Source organism: Culex pipiens, chromosome 3 (genome assembly GCF_016801865.2).
Source record: "Culex pipiens pallens isolate TS chromosome 3, TS_CPP_V2, whole genome shotgun sequence".
In the NCBI taxonomy this organism is placed as follows: Eukaryota; Metazoa; Arthropoda; class Insecta; order Diptera; family Culicidae; genus Culex; species Culex pipiens.
The window spans coordinates 177,642,662-177,653,170 of NC_068939.1; the positions used below are offsets into that span (position 1 = coordinate 177,642,662).

General features: G+C 32.9%; 1 protein-coding gene across 1 annotated transcript in view; it reads right to left on the reverse strand.

Moving 5' to 3' along the window:
* LOC120432351 (hemicentin-1-like) overlaps nucleotides 1–2,978 on the reverse strand; it is a 295,990-nt gene extending 293,012 nt beyond the window's left edge. Inside the window, exon 1 of the mRNA XM_039597537.2 lies at nucleotides 2,541–2,978. The gene's annotated coding sequence lies outside the window, so the exon portion shown is untranslated. The remainder of the gene's footprint in view (nucleotides 1–2,540) is intronic.
* Nucleotides 2,979–10,509: the final 7,531 nt, after the last annotated feature.

Consider the following 10,509-nt stretch of genomic DNA (forward strand, 5'->3'; position numbering starts at 1 on the left):
TTGCAAAATTAATTTAAGATAAGTTTTTATTTAATTTCCAGAGATATATGAACTGTTTTACTAAGTAGATAGTTAACTTTATATTCAATCCAAATTATTTTTTTTTATCAGTCAAGGATGCCTAATTGGAGTTGGGAAACTGGACTCTAGTGATATGTCAACTAAAAACTTTATTTATGTTAATTTTTCGAAAGGTGTACAAACTTTTTCTGCACCTTTTTTTGATTTTTGTAATAGTATTTGTTACATACATTTTTAAAGAAATCATCTTTTCATGAGCTTTTTGCAGCAAAATGTTCGGCATGAGTTTCTAAACAAAACGTAGTACTAGGTTTCTATCAAACTCTAAATTGTTTACATGTTTCATCACAAAATGTGCATTGTGCCCAAGGGGTGTAAATACTTTTTCTTTACATACTGTATGCATCGCATTGCATTTCTAGACGGGCTTTGATCTAGAAATTCGCCAAAATTCAAATTTTGAACCAATTTGTGATCTTTAAAAAGCATTGGAAAGAAGATCTCTAAAAAATTCACCTGATTTTGGGGTTGATCATGACTTGTTTTATGTGACTTTTCCAATGATTTTAAAAATGTGATTTTTTCAGGGGTAATTTTTTGCCATTTTTTACTAATATTTCTTATACGTATTCATTTATTTTGTAGTGTTTTAAGTGTCTCAAGAGACTATGCCTCTTAAATATTTAAATTTTAAATGATAACAGTTTCACTCTATAATTACAAATGTGAAAAACAAGCAAAGAATTGAAACAATGACCATTAAAAACATGGAAAAACTAAAATGGCAAAAGTTAATGATAGGAGGTGGTTAAATAAGCCGAATACTAATAAAAACAAACATAAACTGAACATGATAAATGTAAGTTACAATACTTAAAATGAAACAAGAAAGAAAAAGTTTTTGTAGAACGAAAATCGCTCAAATCACCTCCTAAATATGGGAAACATGAATGCTGTCGCAAAAATTTGAGCATTAGAGTGTTATTTAATTCACTATATGATTGCTTTCAAAATTCATAACGTTCGTATTAGAGTGTATCAAAAATGACTTTTTGGCGGGCATTCAGGGACTGGTTACGGTGGGCGCTCTGAGCCCAAATCCCAAATATGAGCTTGATTGGACGTAACAGGACCTGCATATGAAATTTGAGGCAGGTTGCTAAACCAAAACAATATTTTACCAAGGAGTTAAAAAGAGGATTCTATCTTGGGTTTTATATAAAAAAAACCAAGATGTTTTCATATCAAAAGATCGTAAATTGTATGGGTTGAAATCAAATCAAATCAAATCAAATTATTCGCTCTACAGGTGGGCAAATATACCACGGTCGTGTTTGAATGATGCTGGATAATCTTCGGTGTTCCTTGAAATTTACTAATACCAAGTATACCAACGAGTAGAGCAACTTTTTGTGAACATTTCTGTTTATTTTCACTTTATTAAAAGTTATGTTATTCATTTTACAAACATTTTAAAAAAATATTTCCCAAATGCATTCTAATCAGTCGAGTGCATTGGGCCACGCCCATTTTCCTATTTTTAGCTTAGATCTATTTTTCTTCCAGTGCTCTTTTGGGTCTGCTTAGTGCTGCCAAAATTGATGATTATAAGCGAACACTCACGAAAAGTAGCATTTATAGAGAAAATTTCCTGGCATCACTGGATCACACCAACAGGCGCTGCTGGTGGTGTTGGTGGCCACCCTTAGTTCTTTATTTGCCTTCGCTTCTCGCTCGGTTTGGAATGGGTCGTCAAAATTGAAACGTCAAACGACTTGACGCGTTTGTTTTTTTTATGGCGCTTGCTAATTATTTACATGTTTCGGGATTATTTTTCAAGTGAGTGACTAAAGAATGTGCAAAAGAACATGTTGCCGGTAGTTGGAAGCAATTTTACATCGTAAGCGCTTTGAAAACGTTAGCGCAAGTGAGAAGATATTGATGGCAACTTAAGCGGATAAGCTCTCATCTTGCGTGTGGATGTGTGTGTCATCAAAATGATGGTCTCGCAAAATAGAAATTATGATTTCGGTCAGTAAATGGCATAAATTTGCGTGCTTACTTGAGGCGGTGCTGTTGCTGGTAAGTTTATAGCCTAAATAGTACTTTTGCAGCTTTAATCGAGCATCAAACTGTTCATATGACGAAGATAAGTGTTTGATTAGAAAGGGTATATTTCCCCTAGATACTTAATTGGTCCCAGAATGAAATTATGTCAGACAGATACCTATCAGCCTTATGCATTGCATTGTTCATGTTCATCTAATTGTCAATAACAAGGTGTACACCGCACGAATTTTTCATTCAAATTTTGGACAAAATTCTCATGATTCCGAAAAACTGGTGAATTGAATTGAGAGGTTCAAATGGTGTTATTCCAAGACCGTTTTAATTCAATGTGGAAATTTGTATAGGCTTTTTGTGAAAGGCTCTTCTCCCTTAAGCTTCTCCAGTGGACTCTTCTTAAAGGTGATTTGTACTCCCCGAAAAAAAGAAGACAAATTAAATAAACAACCTACCTTTATTTTCAGCTGATACGTCCTCCAGAACCGAATCACATTAAGCGTATACGCCCACACAATCCCGGCGTCGGTGAAAATATATGTACTCCTCACACACAAAAGCAAGCTTTTGTGAGCCTCTTCTCGCGGCAGTCAAGACGGGCGCACGTTATCTTGATCAGTCAAAAAGTTAGACTTTATTCATTTCTTCTCCCGCACCTCTCTCCAAACTCACTGCTTGTTGTGATTTCCACCGGCAAGATTAACAGCCGCTGTTTTTCCTTGCGGGGCTTTTTCCTCGAAGCTTTTCTTCCGTGGTTTCCGCGTTGGGGCCTGGGGATGTGGTTTATTATTTTTTAAGGGTGGGCGCACTCTCCTCTTATAAATCTTGCCCAATTGCCAGCGGCCACGAAATCCTTAAATTTTTTCGTTTCGCCCCCCTCTTTCAACACTCACACACACATACACTAACTCTTGCTTTGCTTCAAAAACAAACACTCGGAAATTGGGGTCTGGTCGAAACGCGCTGTAAACGGGCAATAACTCTCTTTGCTCTAGCAGGGGGTGGAAAACCACTTGAACGGTCAATGCAAATAACGGGCCTTGCTTATTTTTGGGGGGTTTCCTCCGGAAAATGTACGAAACAAACGGGTAACACGGAATTGAACCCCGTTGGTGTGTACACCACACAGGGGTTAAAGTAACCACTTTGCTTAATCACTTAATCCTTGCTGTAATATTATTTTTCCGTTGGCTGGTCCTCGTGTCGTGGTGAGGGCTTTTCCGGATCGTTTTTCGCGCGTTCTTTCTCCACGAATGTAAATCGCCCGACGATTTACGTAACTTGCCAGGCAATTTTACGTGGCTTTCCGGTGTAATTTCAGCTTTCACTGCACACGAAATTCTTTTCCTTTTGGAGTACACCACAACCTAAAGGGGCTAACCATCCATTCCCAAGTCGAGAGCGCTTTTCCGCTCGAGTTCACCTCCAATCAGAATGGAAAAACCTCTTCCGAGAGGCGAAAGCTCTCAAAGGCAGCACCTTCCTTTGAAGCGAACCAACAACCACCCGCCACCGAAAAGAAGCAATTTTCACACTTTCCTTCGGCGTGAAATCCTTTTCCTTCGTTTTTTCCACGAACCGTCCAAGGATTTCGTCCTGTTTTTCTTCACTTTCAATTACCTTTTCACGGGCCAACCTTTATCCCGCGCTCTCTCCTCAAAACGACGACGCCGCACCCCACCGGGAAAAATTCCCGGAAAATCCCGCACCGTGACTACAATCTACGCACAAAATGTCACAAATTCACGCACGACGCACACCTTGCTACTCAAAAAAAAGTCACACACCTTTCCCTCTCAAAAGAAATGAAAGACCGGCCTGCGGGAAAAAACTGTCCTCGAAGGAGATCGCGTCCACGTTGACGGGAGTTCGAACACAAACTGAACGCGGAATAGTGCCAGCTGGAGCCACCGTTCGGGGGTTTGCGAAAAGCCGAACTGCACGAAAGGACATCGGACGCTCGGAGGGGTTCGGGAAAAGTCGTGGAAATATTTGGGCGAGCGATGAGAGAGGTATGAGAAAGAGATTTTTGTGAGTGTGAGAGCGAGAGAGACTTGTGGCTTATCGCGGGCTCTCTGTTTTGAAATGTGACTGACTGAGGCACGAGGTCAGTTTGAATACTTTTCTGGAAGGAGGCAGGGTTGCCAAACTGAAAGTTTTGTAAGAAATTTAGATTTTTCTACACAGTGAAGAAAAAAATAATTGAGGAAGGTTGAAAAATTTTATGGTTGAATGTTATCTCTTTTTCAACGTAATTTTACATCAATTTACCTCAAACACTTTTTTTAAAAATATTTGTCCAATATAAAAAAAAACGTCGTGCTTACGTCGGACGCTTAGAAGCCCCGACACTTCATTTTATTTTTTTAATTATTTGAACATAGTATAGCATAATTATTCTTTTATTTCTATTCTTATGTCAATTTTCACTTCAACTTCCATTTCAAATTTATTAGAACTGTGTAGTAAAAAAATCAATCAAAATTAAGTAATAAGAAATTTACTACAAGTTCTTGAAAACACAGCAAATAATAATAAAAAATATCAACTGTTCTGCTGTGAAAAGCTTGCTCAGACCTGAATAATGCTATTTTCTGAAAGTTTTTGTCCAAATCAACATCAAAATCATCAAATCAAATTTGAAAAGTATTCAACAAACAAAACCATTGCTTGTCACTTTCAAAAATGTATTTAAAAACAATTTAAAAACAATAATATTTTTTATAAATATTATTTTTATAAATTTTTCTATTACGACTTTAATAAACTCTTTTTTTTTTCATTTGCTGTTTATTAACATCTTTTTTCGGCAATTATCAAATCTTTAATTCTTTTTTATGTTTTTACTCGGTTCTTTTTCATTTTTTTAAATCTTTTTCTTGTTTTGTAAATCTATGTATTCTCCTTTTTATTTTTTATATTGAAGAATTCAAAAAGATAAAATTTTTTGTATGTATTTTGTTTTTTTCTTCATGGTTATTTTTTTTCCTTTTTAAACCTTTTTTTTATTGTTATATTAAAATCCTCTAAATTTTCACAAAATTACGTAATTTCGAAAAATACTCAAAATTTCTGTTTTGACAATATGGGTATTAAATGATCGGGATTCTTCGATAAATTCCGTATATAATAACACAAATTTTTAAAAATACTAATTTATTCACAAAACTATGTATTTCCGAAAAACAAAACTAATTCGGTCATTTACAATATGGGTATCAAATGATCAGGTATTTTTCATACATTTCGAAAATTATAACAAAATTTTTTAAACTACAAATTTTTTCACAAAGCTACGTAATTTCGAAAAAAAATACTTCAAATTTCACTCGTTTTACTATATGGGTCTCAAATGATCGGTATTTTTAAAATAAATTTTGAAAGTAACAACACATTATTAAATACTCAATTATTTTACAAAAGTAAGTATTTTTGAAAAAAAAAACTTTGAATTTCAGTCAGTTCAGTTCAAAACTAAAATTTTCAGTATTTTTTTGTCAATAAGAAGTTTTGTAAAATATTTTAGTACTTTCATGATTTTTTTCGAAACATTCCAAACATAAGAAAAAATCTCAAAAATATGACTCCCATATTGAACAAAAACTTAAATTTATGGTTTTTTAAACTACGTAGTATAATGAATTTTTTTAAGTCTATTCAAAAATTTCTTTAAATATCTTAGAAATTAATGAAAAATTCCGATTATTTGATACCCATATTCAAAAACTGATTTTTTGTGTTGTTCGAAAACAATTAATTTTGTGTAAAATTTGAATATTTCCAAAATATTGGGTTATAATTTTCGAAATGTATGAAAAATTCCCGATCGTTTTATACCCATAGTGTAAAAACCTGAAATTTTCAGTACGGTAAAATACGGTATTTTTTCAAATGATCGGGATTTTTTCATTTATTTCGAAAATTAAACCACACATTTTTGAAAATATTTAAAAACTTCACAAAACTATTTTCGAAAAAAATACTTAAAAATTTAGTTTTGCGGCTCAAATGATCGGTATTTTTGAATATTTTTTTAAAAATAAGTACACATTTTTTTTAAATACTCAAATATTTCACAAAACTACGTATTTTCGAAAAAAAAAACATTTAATTTCAGTCAGTTCAGCTCAAAACTTAAATTTTCAGCGTTTATTTTTCAAAAATACGTAGTTTTGTGAAACATTTTAGTACTCTCATAAATTTGTTTTACCACTTTCGAAATATACAAAAAAAAACGATAATTTGACACCCATACTGTAAACAAAAATAATTTTACGTATTTTTTTTTTTTTTGAAACTACGTAGTATGTATTATGAAATTTTTTAGTATAATCAAAAAATTATGTCAATATTTTCGAACTTTTTGAAAAATCCAGGTCATTTGATTCCCTTATTTCTAAATACAGATTTTTTTTTAAATTTGTTTTTTTTTTTTGAAAATACGCAGTTTTGTGAAAGTTTATTAATTAATTAATTTCGAAAAAATCCCATTCATTTGATACCCATATTGTAGAAAAACTGAAATTTTGAGAACTTCTTCGAAAATTTGATACCTATGTTGCAATAACAATAATTTGGAGTGTTTTTTTTGGAGATACATTGCAGTTTCAAAATACTGGAAAAATACGATTTTTTTCGAAAATTTTCATGTCATTTAAACTGAAATTACTAAAATGGATAACTGACATCATCCCGATTCCAAAACACTATATTTTTTGGAGTTTGGATGATTAACTTTATTTTATATTTTTTCAATTTCTAATGCACTTTTTTATATTTTTGCATTTAATTTTAAACATGAAACCTCATTGATATTTTTTTTATTTGTTTTTATATATGCAAAAAAATTAGGCCACTGCAAATATTTTTCAAAGTTTCAAAATATAAAAAGCATAATGGCATTTTGGTTGGGTTTCTTTTACATAGTTGTCTTTAGTGCACGCTTAAAATTAATCACAATACTATACAAAACAAAACAAAAAAACAGAACCGTACAATAAAGTCGTTTTTGTGGTTTAAATTGTAGTAAAGATGATGTTTGTTCATTTGACTTCCAGTTTTCAGTTTAATTTATGGCATAATTTTAAAACTGATGTGTCAACCATATTTTTCTAAATAATATTTAAGTTCTTTTATTTTATTTATGAAGTTTATTATAATTTTCAAGTTTAATAAAAAAAACCGTACAAGAGCAGTTTTTGTCGATTTATTCTGTCATAATAAGAAGAGTTTGCTTAATAAAATGTTTCAGAATTCAAAATTAAATTTTTTATATATTTTTCGGTCATCCTGTAGACAAAACTGTAATGATGTGTCCAGAATTTTACTCGAAAATTAAATGCATCATTTTTTATATATCCTTGTCACATCAATGAGTCAAGTTATAATTATTATACACAGAAAAAAAATGATGGTAACATTCATCAGGAAATGGTGACAGATTTTGTGGCGAAAAAAATGTGAAATAATACACCAGGAATTGATGAATATACATCAGTTTTTGATGAATATTCATCAGGTTCACTCAAAAAAAGAGGGAATATACAACCTACCAAATTTTCAACCTTCCAAAATTCAACTTTTTCTTGCTGTGTAATGTCTCTTTTCAACATGTTTGCATTCTTTTACATATCATTGTAAAACGGTGATTTCCTTTTAAAAGGAAAAAACGATATTTCTAATGAGTTCGCATGGAAATATGATTTTTTGAATATTAAAAAAAACATAAAATAAATCAAAGCATGATGCACCCAAATCATAAATAGCTCTTATCGATTTCAAAATTATAACTCTTCAAAGCAAAACAAACCCATTTTCTATTGAAGAGAAATATTGACTCTCACTCTCTCCACTCTCAACGCTCTCAAAAGAATTTCCACACGAAACTCGAGGAAAAATTCAATGCACGTGCGAGGTGAACGAATGCAACAGGACCAAGTGCGCATGGTTTTTCTTCAACACACACACTTGTTTTGGAGAGGTGTTGCAAGTGCTGCGTGACTTGGTTCACTGCCACACGGATGAACACCCACAAACGGGGCGGTCACTCACTCTCCGTGTGTGTTTTGATTCTGAGCTGAGCTGAGAATGGTCTCACGTGTTTGTAGAGGGTAAGTACTGCAGGGCTGTGATTTTAGATGTCGTTGAAGTTTTGAAGTTGAAGAAGTTTGAAGTTTTTTATGGTTTAAGAAAAAAATATTCTGGAACCAATTTTAAACTATAAACAAAAGTTGAACTAGAATAATAAATTTTTGACTTTATTCAACTCATCCAAATAACTGTTTTGAAGTGCCAGACAAGAATTCTTAGGAATGATCTAAATATAAACAAAAAGTATTGTAACTCAAATACAAACTGAAATGGCTTTGTTTTGAAACATCATACAGAGTTAAACAGAAACTGCCACCCCTCACGAAAACGAAATTGTTTGCCAATTACCAATTTATTTTTTACGACACTATAAACACATTACCGCTCGTCCTGCAACTCAAAACTTTACCAATATTTTTAAGGACGTCCTTCACTTTACAATGCTTGTCCCATTATTGCCGGTCGGGATTCTCGTTTGCACAAGAAAAAGAAAAACTGTTTTCCCCTGTGGCAAAATTTAAGCTGTCCCAAGAGAGGGAGAAAACGCCACATCCTCCGTCCCAAAAGTCCCAGACTTCTTCACTCCCCCACCAACAATTTTACAACGATCAATGTCATCATAAAACCACAAGTAGAGCAAGCAAATCCTACCTTCAATGCTTCTTACTTTGCCGTTTTTTTTATTTTTGGAAATTTTTTGATGCCGGAAAATTTGCTGCCTTCTGGGTTGGATCCGTCACGTTGCTGGCAACGTCCTCTCTCCCCTTCCCGCGAGGATTGGGTAATGTATCATTTTAATGACGCCCATACATTTACACAGAAAGTTGAGGGTAATCTATTTTAGACTTTATCCATCTGAATTTTCCATGTTTATTTCAGCTCAATTAAAGAAAACTTTTGAAAAAAAAAAACATTCCAATTTGAGTTTAAAATTTAAATTTCGTCTCAAATTAAGACCCAATACCCTTTTTCAACAATTCAGTGATTTGCTTGTCTTTTTGCTTCAAAAAGCTCATTTTTATGAACACCAACAATTACGACATGACCAATATCACTTATTTTGCTTTCCTTTGGCACGGTAATTCTCCCTCTTTTCCACGTTGCTTGCACCAAGAATACATAGCATCCACGTGGTCCACTTTCAGTATTTTTATTGGAGCTACTCCTCAATTTGCTTCTTGGCTTGGCGTCTCCCTCTTTGATGACCCACAATAAGTCGGTCGGTCGTAAAGTGATGAACATGAATTGTCAATTTTTTTCCCGGTTATAAAGTGAGCGAGCCGAGGACGATTTGTGGCAAAATGCGACGTTTTGACGGGGAAAGTCAAATCATACACTGTCATGCATCGCTTTTCCTTTTGAATAACGCTCTCATGTGATGCTTTTACGTGGGGATTTAGTGGTTGCTGGGAAAAAAAACATAAAAATGCATATGTGGACACACAAAGTATCGTTTTACATCCAAAACAACCTTTTGTTATGGATGCTGAAAATGCTGATTTTGAACGGTAACTTTTGTTAAGTAAACAGTTTGATCAAATATTTCAGATATAACGTCATGATTCGAATTCCCGGACGCTTCGAAACCTGGACACTTCAACTTGTTTTATCAATTATTTTGATACGAGTTCGCATTATGAATGTCAATATGTGTTATTTGATGAATTCTTACATCAACTTTCATTTAAAGTTTGTTTGAACGCTGTAAATAATGCCAAAACAATTAAATTAAATAAATGTAAAAGTTTACCAAAAATGCGAAACATTTCAACGGAAATATTTTATGTTTTTGATTTTCTTAAAATCTAGCCATTTTTTATAAAAACTATCGATTGTTTTGATGTTAACAGCATATTTGAGACCTAAAGAATGCCATTCACTAACATTTAAGTTCAAATTTGTGCAATTCATAAGCAAAATCGAGTGTCTGGAATTCGAAGCAAAAGTGTCCGGATTTCGAATCAGTTTTAACAGTGTCCGGGATTCGAATCACAACAAGTCATTTTAATTTTCAAATTCTGATGAAAAATTGTTAGAAAAGACATATTTTACATGCATTCTCTTAAAACTGACTGTTTATACTAAATCCTGATGAAATTTCTTCATTTCCAACTTATTACATGATTTTTTGCCAGCTATAACAAAAATAATATGGTCTTATGTGTCCGGATTTCGAATCATGACGTTAGTCTTCTTTTGTCCCACTTTTAATCTTGTGGGAATCGTAAATATTTAGTCAATCTTTTATGCCTCAGAATATCTTCAAAACTCGAATATGTTATTTTTTTTTAAATGCAATTGTAGTAATTTTCTGTGTTCTAAAAGAAGGTTTTT